The sequence below is a fragment of the Vipera berus genome (assembly GCF_964194415.1).
Source record: "Vipera berus genome assembly, chromosome: Z".
Classification (NCBI taxonomy): Eukaryota; Metazoa; Chordata; class Lepidosauria; order Squamata; family Viperidae; genus Vipera; species Vipera berus.
This window is the reverse complement of record NC_138205.1, coordinates 125,097,565-125,109,455: the sequence shown is the minus strand read 5'-3', so window position 1 is coordinate 125,109,455 and position 11,891 is coordinate 125,097,565.

Genomic DNA, 11,891 nt, shown 5'->3' with positions numbered 1-11,891 from the left:
CTATTTGTGTTTGTATTTCCTACGTTTTCCTACAAGTCTTGCCATTTCTTGCACTTGTTTGACATTCACTCTTTTTTCTTTTACATTTTTTCTAGGTTTCCCAAGAACCACTTGATAATTTTAAAAAAAGGAATATTTCACACTGAAAACTTCTCATCATCCTTGTATCCAACCTTGATTATTTCAGGTGTTTCCTGAATCTTTCCACAAAATGGGATTTTGTCATTACAAACACAAGCACAGGAAATATTTAGTGACATTTGTGTATTATGTCATAAACTGTTTTATGATCATTTTTATATTTTATAAAAATTATATTTATAAAAATGAATTCCAGGGGAGACGGGTTCCTAGATTTTGGGTATGCATTTTGTAAGTTAGTCCATTTGAGTACTTTGATTCAAAATGTTTTGCCATAGGTTGCACCATTTCTCTCAGTTAAAAGTTATAGGAATTAAGACTTCAGTAGCATATAGAAAGAAAAGCCGTTAGATTAGTCTCATCTGTACCCTTGCCATCTTCAACTTATCCTGATTATGGTAAAAACAATACTAGTGTCAAATGTGAAAGATCAGGATCACACATGAAGTTTCAATTAAACTGATTTATGCTAATTGGCCTATGCATAGGAATCTTTTCAACTAATGGTTAGTGCTATTTTGGCACTAGAGAATAGTCAATGAAATTTAAGAGGGATCAGACTTAGTCCATTTGTGACCTTATAAAGATTCTATGCTGATTGCTCTTTTGATTCCACCCCCAGATTGCCACTCCTTCTCCTGTAACTAGTCAGTTTTGGCACATTTTGCAAAGTATGCCACAAACATAACTAATTCCAAGCATGTTCATGTTACTTTAAGCAAAAAAGAGTCTAAAGAAATATTATATTACACAATATTTTTAAAAGAAATCTTTTAAAATGTTATACCTCACAGAAAATTTTTAAAAGGGGAACTCAAGACCAAAGGAGTGAGCATGTTAGAACAGGACTTTTTCAACCAGTGGTACGGGTACCACCTGTGGTACATTGGCACCTGGCAGGTGGTACGCGACCATCCTAGAAAAGTGGTAGTGGGGGAGGGGAATGAGCTGAACCAGTGGTAGCACCACACAAGCCTGAGCGAGAGACGGCTGGAGCTGCAGGGCTGTCAGGGCTCAGCGGAAGCGCCAGGATCAGCACCAGGCTCCAGCTGGAGCTCAGCACTGATCCTGGTGCTTCTAAGCCCAGAAGAAGCTCCAATCAGCTGGAATCTTGCAGCATCTCCAAGGTCTTGTGATTTACATTCAGATCCTTGGCAACTAATTCATATTTATGATGGTCACAATGTCCAAGGGTCATGTGAAATGACCAAAACCTGCTGCAACCGCCCAGCAGACGGGGGCAATAAAAACCAAACACACCCCACCCCACCTCACCCCCGCTGCCAATCCTCAACAGAAATGCTCACAACAATGAAAACCTCGGACATGAGGAAGAGCGCTGCTGGGCGGGCAGGCAGGTGTCTTGCTCGGCTGTGGCTTGGGGGGGCAGTTTTTTCAGTGCCATTGTAACAGTCACTAAGCCAACTTTTGTAAGTCAAGGACTACCTGTACTTCATCACTTTTTTCCTTTTGGTCATCAGGTTTTTGACACCTTGCTAGGCAACTGGTGGTACTCGGATTTTACCATATCCTAAAAGTGGTACAATGGGTGAAAAGGTTGAAAAGCCCTGTCTTAGAATAATCAACTTTAATTAAATTAAAATCAAGTAAAATCATGTCAAATGTAGGTTTGTCTTAACATACTTATTTTATCTGCCTCTGGCTCCCTTCTGATGTGTGGCCATTTAAAGAACAAGCATAATGCTTACCCTGCACACTCCTTCAGAATACCTCTGGGCCTTTAGAAAAAGCCTTCTGTGTCTTCACATCCTGGATTTATCTCCTGCTCCAAGGGGGCAACTTGGCAATTTCCACTACCGCCTACCAATCTTCTGAGATGGCCTCACCTACCTTTCTAAATCTGATGCTTGAGGCATAAGGTTCTCACAATTTCTGGATATTAAATATCAATAGTACAAATAATGAAATAGTATCAATAAAGTCTCTTCCAGCTTCTGTAGAGTTCTGCCTTAGTTTTTAAAATTACATTTTTCCCATTTCCACCAGAGAGAGAAACTGGGATTATTTGATCCTGCAACTTAGAGCCATGTTGTTTTTGTCCATTATATGAGAAGGTCTGCTTGCCAAACTGGCTCAGTGCTTAGTCCACATTAATTCAAGTGAAACATGGCTCTCTCTGTATGTATTGTCCACTTCTATGAGACCCTTTTTACCGTATTTAAATATTTTTGGTAATCAAGGATTAGTTCTTATAATTCTCGCATCAATAAATAAAAGATTACAGCTCAATTATAACCCCCTCCCTACATACACACACACGGTTATTGCTTCTGATTCTACAACTAGCAAACAAAGCTTGGCTATGTTTTGTCTTTCACCAGGACAAAATCGTTATCATGCACAAAGCTCAGCCACATTCCCACTAACCAACATAAAATCTTGGCATTTGTAATGTATTCTGGAAATTCAACATCAGGAAAACACAATAATGTTCACAAAATCCTTCTAAAGTTCAATAAGCCCAAATGAACATATAAATATTTGCATTTTAAATGCAACCTGAAGATCTGAGATAAAAAAAATCAACAAATCAACCCAAACCAGCTTTGAGGTTTTCTATACAGTAAATATGCACATCAAAGCTCAGCATACCAGCAAATCATCATTATACACAAAAGTGTTGCATTTGCTTTAGATTTGTGCAGGGTATGGATGCAAAGTAAAGAGGTGCTCGCAGTTCAACGTAGCTTCATTTCCCTCTGGGCAAAAAGTACACAGCACATCTGGATCTTCTGCCTCCCCCGCTCCCCACCTCGGCCGCTGCGCTTGGAGTTACCTGTGCTGCACCAAGGGGCCAGCAGGCTGCAGTTGCTGCTGGACATCATTGGCCCCTGCACACTCGTCGCTGCTTGTGCTGGCCATGCCCACCACCCTGGGCTTATTTTTGGGGTAGAGCTTATATTATGCCCATCCCCAAAAATCAGAGTAGGGCTTATTTTGGGAGTGGGCCTTATTTTCGTGGAAAGATGGTAGTAATCACTTAATACTTGTTTTAGAACTTCTTCACAAAGTGATTCTTTTCTTAAATTGTCAGGTTTACATTAAAATTCCTGCATTAACTGAATATAAACTTTGGCGTGCTTGCCAGGTAAACATGAAATATTTTCAGGATATATTATTTGATAGACTTGCCCCTCACTTGGTCTCCGCTTTGCTCGTTTAAAAAAAAGTTTGCATTGGTAGTCTTTGCAAATCCAGCTACTGACAGAAAATATCACCAACTAAACATTTTCCATAATCAGGGAAAGTGATTTTTTTTAAAAAAAATACTTTGTCACTGTTTTTACATTTGATATCAATTTATTATTAAAAAGATACTGCAAGGCAGAAGTGAAACTTAAACACTGCAGTGGATTGGATGATTTCAAGGGGCAATCTTGGGAAAATCTGGAACTGTGTTGTCCTGCCAGGCAGAGTCGCACAACTGGGGTGGTCCACAATGTGCAAACATTTCCTTTGAAATGCAAGAAGGAAAAAGGGGATTGAGAAATAAAATGGAGAGCATCCTAATTAATCTAAATATACAACTTAACAATGATGTTTATAAAGCTCCCAAGAGGAAATTTGCATTAAGAGCCACACACAGTGTTACATGCTGGAGCAAAGCTGCATATTTATTTTTTTGTTAAAAGTGCTCAGTTTTCAGTGAGTTGATTCACTAGCTGCAGAAGTCAATCTGCCTTGCAGGAGATGCCATCAGCATGGATGGCCAATGAATATTGGAATGGGATAACTTATTTATCCAGGTTAAGAGTTGATGAGTTGATGGAGCAAGTCTAGTGGAGCAAGTCTCTCCCTTCTAGATATTTTTGTATGTTTCCTAGGCCAGAAACTGGAGATAAGCAGGCCCTATGATCATTTCCACAAAGGGACATTTATGAGCTGGGTTAACTCTCTCTGTAGATGCTATGAAACTTGGGCCTGATACAATCATGTGGACTTTCAAGGCCCACAGGAGCATTGGAGTGGGAAAGGAAGAAAACTGGAAAAAAAATAATTTCTCTTTTTGTCTGACCCACATTCATTCCTGCTGAAACAAGAATGGATTTTCTTTTCTAAGTTCATCTCTGCATTTCAGGGAGAAAATGGATTTACCAGAAACATTTTTAGTAAAAATTCAAATATCTAAATGTTCTTTGTTTTCAACTTGAGAACTTTATCTTGTAAACGCATCCATCGCTTTAAGAGGTGTGATTGATTTTTTTTTTCCTTTGAAAATTCTGAGAATGGATGAAAACAGACTAAGGCCTGTTATACTGCTGAGTCTCTAAGTTGCATCACAGATCAGAGGGAAATTTATCAAAAGGGGCAGTTTCTTTGGGAGTTAATAGATCAGCAGGAATTGATCTGCAAAAATTCAAAAGAATGAGAAAGCACCAAGGCAGGAAAAACAAGCATATCTATGTTTATGGAGGCATTTTTGGAAATTAATACATTTCTAGGCAGAAGGAAGATAGAAAGGTATTGATGCCTTTAAACTTGGTGCTTCAGAAAACTCCTGAGAATACCATTGGTAGCCAAGAAAATCAACTAATGGATCATTGAAAATACTAACCTGGAGTCCTCACTTGAGGCGCAAATAACCAGACTCCAATTAGCCTACTTCAAACTCATTATACAAAGCCAGTTCTCTGAAGAAGACTTTAATGCTAGGAAAGTTGGAAGGAAAGAAGAAGACGACAACCAGAGGCAAGCAGTTACAGTGATCATTGGCAAACCTGAAAGACCAGGTTTGGCATACAGTAGATCATTATTGAGGAAACTTAACTCTGTGGTCACCAGAAGTCAAAGATTATTTGATGGCACATAGTCAGTGAGGGACGCGGTGGCTCAGTGGGTTAGGACACTGAGCTTGTCGACCAGAAGGTCGGCAGTTTGGCGGGTCAAATCCCGAGTGCCGCGTAACAGAGTGAGCGTCTGTTACTCGTCCCAGCTTCTGCCAACCTAGCAGTTCGAAAGCACATAAAAATGCAAGTAGAAAAATAGGGACCACTCCGGTGGGAAGGTAACAGCGTTCCGTGCGCCTTTGGCGTCTAGTCATGCCGGCCACATGACCACGGAGATGTCCGCGGACAAACGCTGGCTTCTTCGGCTTTGAAATGGAGATGAGCACCGGCCCCTAGAGTTGGAAACGACTAGCATGCATGTGCGGGCGAACCTTTACCTTTAACTTATAGTCAGTGAAATAATAGGGTTCAGGAACAAATTCAGACAGATTTCTGGGGAGTCATAGCAGAAGAATCCTTGGGCTTAATATGCACCAATGGAGCCTGCAAAATATTTCAAGCTTAAAGTAGGGAAGGGCAATGCTTTGGATAGAAAGCAAAACAGGGTTTTCAGTCCTTTTTGGCCTTGCAGAGTGGCTGCCCAAACTCAAGAAATCGCATCTCCAAAGTCAGAAGCTGCCAACTGAACATGACAAAACCATTTACAGTGGATGTGGGCAAGCAATATTTTTCCAACTTGGCTATTTCAAGAAAAGAAGCAACTTCTTTTAGAAGGTGCCAGTAAGTAGAGGATGTGTCTCTTCCCATATGGAAGAGGTAGCTTTCCAACATTGCATTCCCAGTGCTGCACATCCCTACTTTCAGGGGTGCCAAGCTCAAAATAAAACATGCACTTTTAAGCCATGACATTGCACATTTTTGATAGTTTTGCAACTGGGCTTAACAGCCACATGATTCACTTAATAATTGCAGCGATTCACTTAACAACTATGGCAAAATAGGTCATAAAATTGGATGCGATTCCCTTAATCTTGCTTAGCAACAGAAACTCTGGTCCCAGTTGTGGTTGTAAAGGACTACCTTTATGTCATATTTAGACTCAGAGTAAAAATGGTGCATCAGATCCAGCATGGGTCACCTCCTTAGAGCTGTTGCAGCCTTTTCAACATTTCCTTAACTGAAACATGTTTTTCTGGTATTGCACTGCAGCTCTATAGTCAGAAGCTTTCTGGAGTTTCAACCGGTTCAACAAGTATACTACGTTGAACTGCGAGCACCTCTTTACTTTGCATCCATACCCTGCACAAATCTAAAGCAAATGCAACACTTTTGTGTATAATGATGATTTGCTGGTATGCTGAGCTTTGATGTGCATATTTACTGTATAGAAAACCTCAAAGCTGGTTTGGGTTGATTTGTTGATTTTTTTTTTATCTCAGATCTTCAGGTTGCATTTAAAATGCAAATATTTATATGTTCATTTGGGCTTATTGAACTTTAGAAGGATTTTGTGAACATTATTGTGTTTTCCTGATGTTGAATTTCCAGAATACATTACAAATGCCAAGATTTTATGTTGGTTAGTGGGAATGTGGCTGAGCTTTGTGCATGATAACGATTTTGTCCTGGTGAAAGACAAAACATAGCCAAGCTTTGTTTGCTAGTTGTAGAATCAGAAGCAATAACCGTGTGTGTGTATGTAGGGAGGGGGTTATAATTGAGCTGTAATCTTTTATTTATTGATGCGAGAATTATAAGAACTAATCCTTGATTACCAAAAATATTTAAATACGGTAAAAAGGGTCTCATAGAAGTGGACAATACATACAGAGAGAGCCATGTTTCACTTGAATTAATGTGGACTAAGCACTGAGCCAGTTTGGCAAGCAGACCTTCTCATATAATGGACAAAAACAACATGGCTCTAAGTTGCAGGATCAAATAATCCCAGTTTCTCTCTCTGGTGGAAATGGGAAAAATGTAATTTTAAAAACTAAGGCAGAACTCTACAGAAGCTGGAAGAGACTTTATTGATACTATTTCATTATTTGTACTATTGATATTTAATATCCAGAAATTGTGAGAACCTTATGCCTCAAGCATCAGATTTAGAAAGGTAGGTGAGGCCATCTCAGAAGATTGGTAGGCGGTAGTGGAAATTGCCAAGTTGCCTCCTTGGAGCAGGAGATAAATCCAGGATATGAAGACACAGAAGGCTTCTGGGAGAAGAAGTTTAAAATCTGCAGTCTTCCACCAAGAAGCTTAGCTATTCCACCTCTTTCCCTAAGTTGAGAAGTGTTTCTAAGTGCTGTCAAAATAAATATTTATGAAATGAACACTTTGTCCTCTTAACAACTTTTGTTAGTGCTTATTGCAATAGCTAAAAAAAAATCTTACAAATTAAGGCAGGATAATTTTGCAGGATCCAATCTGGGTCGGTCACCGGGACGAGACGTTTCGTCTTTCGAGCTTCCGGACTTCTGCTGCCAGAGAGAGGGATCCAGCGTGAATCTGAACATGCAGAAGACAAAATCTCTGGTCCCAATGACTGGATCCTGCTTAAAAAAAAATCTCATTTTATTAAGGAGTTTCTTTCATGATATTTTTAACTACTTTTGAGTTACTGTTTCCCATCCCAATCCTTTTCTATTGCTTTTTAATGTTTGTAAACATGTTTTAAAAATATTTATTTTTTCTGCAAATGGAATAGCAAGTCGCAGTAAGAATTAGAAGTAGACCAGTTTTATAAGTATACAATTCGCTGCTGCTGCTTATTATTTTTTTTTAAAAAAAAGGTTTATGGCTTTGACAGTGCTTTTTTCCAGTATCCAAGATTCAATGTATATTTACTCAGAGAAATCCATATTTTCTAAAGGCCCAGAGGTATTCTGAAGGAGTGTGCAGGGTAAGCATTATGCTTGTTCTTTAAATGGCCACACATCAGAAGGGAGCCAGAGGCAGATAAAATAAGTATGTTAAGACAAACCTACATTTGACATGATTTTACTTGATTTTAATTTAATTAAAGTTGATTATTCTAAGACAGGGCTTTTCAACCTTTTCACCCATTGTACCACTTTTAGGATATGGTAAAATCCGAGTACCACCAGTTGCCTAGCAAGGTGTCAAAAACCTGATGACCAAAAGGAAAAAAGTGATGAAGTACAGGTAGTCCTTGACTTACAAAAGTTGGCTTAGTGACTGTTACAATGGCACTGAAAAAACTGCCCCCCCAAGCCACAGCCGAGCAAGACACCTGCCTGCCCGCCCAGCAGCGCTCTTCCTCCTGTCCGAGGTTTTCATTGTTGTGAGCATTTCTGTAGAGGATTGGCAGCGGGGGTGGGGTGGGGGGGATGTGTTTGGTTTTTATCACACCCCCCTTCTGCTGGGTGGTTGCAGCAGGTTTTGATCACTTCACTTGACCCTGGGACACTGTGACCGTACATTCCAACTGATCGGCGCTTCTTCTTGACTCAGTAGAAGCACCAGGATCAGCACTGAGCTCCAGCTGGAGCCTGGCACTGATCCTGGCGCTTCCGGTGAGCCCTGACAGCCCTGCAGCTCCAGCCGTCTCTCGCTCAGGCTTGTGCAGTGCTGCCACTGGTTCAGCTCACTCCCCTCCCCCGCTACCACTTTTCTAGGATGGTCGCGTACCACCTGCCAGGTGCCAATGTACCACAGGTGGTACCCGTATCACTGGTTGAAAAGCCCTGCCATAGGCACCCAAACACTTTTCACCAAGGAGACTTGAAGCTTCGTCTGCTTGTAAATGGGGCACTTGGAGATGGAGCAAATCTTTGAGTTTCTAAGCGCTGCATTTGCAAGTAAATGAAGCTTCCAGTCTGCTTCTGGGCGAAAAGTGTTTGGGTGCCTATGGGATGCTTGGAGCAGCTCCACCCCTCCCCCACCTGCCTCGCCTCATGGCGGTGGCATGGTGCTGTGAGCCACGTGGCCGCCTGCAGCGAACAGTTGCGAGCAGCTGCAGAAGTGGTCCAGCAGCCACATGGGCTCCTACTGGACGGGGCTGTTGGTGCCACCGCCACAAGGCGAGGCAGGTGCCAGGAAAAAAAATAAGACATCCCCTGAAAATAAGACCCACTGCCTCTTTTGGAGGCAAAAAATGAATAAGACCGGATCGTATTTTTAGGGAAACACAGTATTTCCTTTAGAATAGCTTTAGTAGTTAAAACAGTATTTATCAACCTTGGCAGCTTGAAGATGTGTGGACTTCAGTTCCCAGAATTCCCTAGCCAGCCATGCTGGTGGGGAATTCTGGGGGTTGAAGTCCACACGTCTTCAAGCTGCCAAGGTTGACAAATACTGAATTGAAATTAAAAAGAAATACTGAAAAGATAATATCTTGTTTCATATATAGTTTGTTTCCATTTAAGCTTCTTAACCTGGAATATCTAAATATCTTCAGAAGAAACTCCAGAGTAGCATTAAACATAGTGCCACCTAACAGGTTGGCCTTCCAGTCCAAATCCCCCAGCTAAACATAGGCTTACTAAATCTGTCTTGCAGAAATGCAGAGATCCAGTAGACATCAGTACAGATCTATAGAAACACTCTGCTACCATCTAGCATTCCTTTCCATTTCTGCAGGCCAACTACAGATACCTTTGACTTAAAGCAGACATCCTGGCAGTGGGGAGGGGGGGGAGGCAAGAACAGAATTAGCTCCTTGTGCAGCCACAAGAGGCCCAGAACTGACACACACACACCCGCCACTTTAAGCTCCATAGAGCCTATTCTATCTATTTCCAGGTGAAGGTTGACAGTCTGGAGATTGCTATATAATAAGCAGAATAATAAGTTTGAACTCTACAAGGGTCTGGTTGTTTGTGTCTGACAGAAACTATCTGTAGTAAACTAGTCCCATCCTGGTTTTAGTTTGAACTCTACAAGGGTCTGGTTGTTTGTGTCTGACAGAAACAATCTGTAGTAAACTAGTCCCATCCTGGTTTCAGTAAACAACATTGTTTAGGTATTGATCCTTATTAGTTTGTAACATAAATAATTGAAAAATAGTCCTAGATATTTCCATTCCTCTTATAGAATTGTAGCAGATAAGGAATCAGTACACAAAACATAAACTCTTGCAGAATTGCTTCTGTGGATCTAACTATATTTTAAAGTGCTGTCATAAATGGTTTACAATAATTCCAATCAATAGGAAAAGCATACATAATTTGTTTTGGAACTTGGTTTTTCTGTTATCATTTAGGCCTCCAAAACAAGTTTATTTGTGACTTAAGGAGGAGGATCTGGCATGTCCATCAAGCCTAACTTCTTCCCAAGAAAGCAAGATCACCATGCTGGTATAAGACAGCACAAAATGCTATCCATATGTGTTAACCGACTACCTGAAAAATAATTAGCATGCAGCCATTGGAAAGGCACAGTAGCCTTGCTTTCTTTGTCACATTGCATGTGTTAGTTTACCAACACAAGATTGTTAATAGACAATTGTTTTATGAATGGCCATCACTGATAAGTTAGTAACAATGTAAAAATAATATATGATTTCTGCATTTTATCCTATTTACTTTTTCACATCTGCTAAAACACTGACAGTTACATTGTGCACATCTATTCAACAGACTTGACTGCAAACAGGATTATTTAATCATAATCATAATAGTAAAGTTGGAAGGGACCTTGGAGGTCATCTAATCCCATCCCCTGCTCAGGCAGGAAACCCTATACCATTTCAGACAAATGGCTGTCCAGTCTCCTCTTAAAAACTTCCAATGATGGACCATTCACAATTTCTGGAGGCAGGTAGTTCCACTGGTTAATTGTTCTAACTGTCAGGAAATTCCTCCTTAGTTCTAGGTTGCTTCTCTCCTTGATTACTTTCCATTTAGTAAGCACATTCCTGTTTGTGGTGCTAGAAATGAAGACAAGTTAACTTCTCTTGGATTCAAAAGAGTGCTATAATAGGAGCTGACTTTCCTTCCATGCTCTAAATGCTTGCAAAGATTCTGAGCACCTCAGGGTTAATTCCCAAATAATCAGCAAATTCAGAATGAAAATAAACTGGCTTAGCAAGTGCTATTTTGGTCCCACACATCATTTATTAGCAGGAAGATCTCTGCTCAAAGCACTCTGGGGACATAAGCTAATTAAATCTTCACATTACCCCTGGGGATAAAGCTAATGGCAATTGTCCTTTTTTCCAGAGATGGGGAAATTGAGCCTTAAGATTTAGGGAGCAGAAGACAGTTTGCAATATAGTGCCTGCTAGAATCAGGCCCATTAAATGGATTCCCAGGGTTAGAGTGCTACAAGTAATCCTTGACTTATATCCATTCATTTAGTGACCATTTAAAATTACCATGGCACTGAAAAGTGACTTATAACCATTTTTCACACTTATGACTGTTTCAGAATCCCCATGGTCATCAGGCACTTGGCAACCGGCATACGACAGTTGCAGTGCCTTGGGGTCACGTGATCCCCCTTTTGCAACCTTCTGACAAGCAAAGTCAATGGGGAAGCCAGATTCACTTAATGACCAAATGATTCACTTAAGCAATGCAGTGATTCACTTAACTCTGGCAAGAAAGGTCATAAACTGGGGCAAAACTCACTTAACAACCATCTTGGTTCGCAATGGAAATTTTGGGCTCGGTTGTGGTTTTAAGGATTACCTGTATGCTTCAATGTGGAATATGTTGGCCATTGAGATGTTGCCTGGAATCAAATTCGTACTCTTTGTTTTGGAGAGGAATTTGATTCAGCCTCTTCGCCATCAAGAGAAGCAGAGATTTTCTACGATCAAGTCTTCAGCAACAGCCCTAGGTCCTTCGTTATAACAGCAGGAAGCATTCCGTTCAAATTGTCCTCAATGTGTTTATCGAACATTTGATGTTGCAATGGTTCTGAAAAAGTAGACTTATGACTGACCCTCACGCTTATGACCATCTCTACATCTCCATGGTTGTTGTTGTTGTTAGTTGCGAAGTCGTGTCCGACCCATCGCGACCCTATGGACAA